Raw genomic sequence first — 2,537 nt, forward strand, 5'->3', positions numbered from 1 at the left:
TCTCGCTAGTTTTTGTGTATGTATTGAGGGTTTTTTATTGTGGTTACCATGGGGTTTATATATGTTGACCTATAACTATATCTACTTGCTTTAAACAGGTAGCACTTTAATTTCAAACACATTCTAAAATATCTACAATTTTAATTTCCCTCCCCCACGTTTGTTTTTTTGATGTTGTGTTTTACATCTTCATGTTTTTCCCTTTTCTGATTATTGAAGTTATATTTGATTTTACAATTTTTTGTCTTTGATCTTTGGTCTAGCTAATTTAAGTTGTTGTTCTTCAGCCTTTACTATGTATTTGCCTTTACTAGTGGGATTTTTTATTTCCTATGGATTCATTCTCTGGTAGCCTTTTCTTTTCCACTTAGAGAAGACATTTAACATTTCTTTATAGGTAGGTTTACTATTGATGAACTCTTTTTGTTTTTTCTCGTCTGACAATTTCTTTATTTCTCCTTCACTTCTGAATAATAATGTTGCTGGGTAGAGTACCCTAGGTTGTAGATTTTTCCCTTTCAGCACTTTGAAGATAACAGGCCACTCCCTTCTGGCCTGTGAAGTTTCTCAGAAAAATCAGCTGACAGCCTTACATGGGTTCCCTTATATATAACTCTTTGTTTTTCACTTGCTGCCTTTAGAATTCTCTCTTTCACTTTGCCATTTTAATTATAATATGTCTTGATGTTTATTTCTTTCAGGGTTCATCTTGTTTGGGACTCTCTGTGCTTCTTATACCTGGATATCTGTTTCCTTTTACAGGTTTCGGAATTTTTCAGCCACAATTTCCTCAAATACATTTTTGACCTTCTATCTGTCTTCTCCTTCTGGGACACTATGATGCATATGTTAGTCCACTTAATGTTGTCCCACAGGTCCCATAAATTGTTTTCATTTAAAATTTTTTTCTTTTTGCTTTTTGACTGCATGATTTCCATTATTCTATCTGCCAGATCACTTATACGTTCTTCTATATCACCTGGATTGCTATGAATTTCTTTTTGTGTGTTTTTTGTTTCAGTTATTATATTCTTCAGTCCGACTGGCTCTTTTTTATATTTTCTTTTTCCTTGTTAAAATTCTCACTGTGTTCATCTATTCTTTTTCCCTAATTCAGTTACATTCTTATTACTAATGCTTTCAATTATTTATCTGGTAAATTTTTATTTCTGTTTCATGATTCATTTTTTCTAGAGGTCTTCTCTTGTTTTTTCAAATGGGACCAATTCCTCCGTCTTCTCATTTTGCTTAACTTTCTATTTCTCTATGAAATTAAGTGAAAAAAACCTTCCTATTGTGGTCGTGAAGGGGTGTACTTCTGTGGGAAAGTTCCTCTACAGTCTGCATGTGCCCAGTGACTTTGGTGACAGAGCTGGATCTGTTGCGAACACAAGTCACATCTTGATCCAGAGTGTGCTGGCAGCTGTAATGTTGGTAGGAGGTAGGGTTGGAGATAGAGAAGCTAGGGCTATATCCAGGTGTGAGCCAGGATTTCCCTTCTGCTCGGCGTCTGTCACTCCCCTATTGGTAATGTGAGAGAGTCTCAAGTCCCTGGAGCAGTAGCCCTGAGGGTCAGGTCCAAGCTGACTCTGTTTGCTTTGTTTATCCTCCCCCTGCTCCCAGCCACAGTACCTTCACTCCAGAGGGGAGTGGTGCTACAGCAAGAGGGGCTGGTGTGGGCACTTGGAGTATGTCAGGGCACATGCTTAGGTGGTCCAGCTGGGGTTGGAGATCTACACTACTTCTCACATCCTGCCTGTTAATGGCAACGAATGGCTGACCCTGCCCTGCTCAGATATCTCTTCAGGTCTGAGTTTCCTTTGTCCATCCATGCTCACCACCAGGGACATGCACGAGAACCAAGCCTTTGCTTTAGGATAATCTGTCATCATTGAGATCCCTAGAAGTTTTCTCTGGAAGAGCTCTACTATCTGCCATTTTGATCGCTGTCTAAAGAAGGCATCCCACACACAGCTGTTATCACCGATTAATCATTCACTTCTAGTAACCTCTCCCTGGACATAGTTTTGTAAGCCTATCTGAATTCTCCTGAGTGATGACTTTCCTTAAGCAGGAATGAATGCAAGATACCCAGAGGGAGTAATAGTTGTTAAAATGGAAAAACATGATCTGTCACCTCTGCTGGTTCTGCTTTACCACTCATCAGTTGTGTTCATTGTTCTGTATGCTTTATTTTTCTTATTTGGGCTGAATTAGTTAGAATCACTCCCACCCCAAAATAGACAAAGATAAAAATCTATCCCATGTGCAGGTATCCAAGTTATATCTGTTGCAAAAATGTGACACAGTGAGAAAAGTTGAGTACCTCTGTCTATTCCTTCCTATTAATTTAAAATTTGGAAGCATAAGGATCCAGGAGCCCCAGTACTTACCTTATTAATATAATGAGACCAATAACATGATTCATATAAGCATTTTGAGGAATAAATAACTAAATATATACTTAATAGCTTAGCAGTGTTCAACACAAAGAACATATTAATTAAAAATATGTACACCTCTCTCATTCCCCAACA

The sequence above is a fragment of the Grampus griseus genome (assembly GCF_964374135.1).
Source record: "Grampus griseus genome assembly, chromosome: 16".
Classification (NCBI taxonomy): domain Eukaryota; kingdom Metazoa; phylum Chordata; class Mammalia; order Artiodactyla; family Delphinidae; genus Grampus; species Grampus griseus.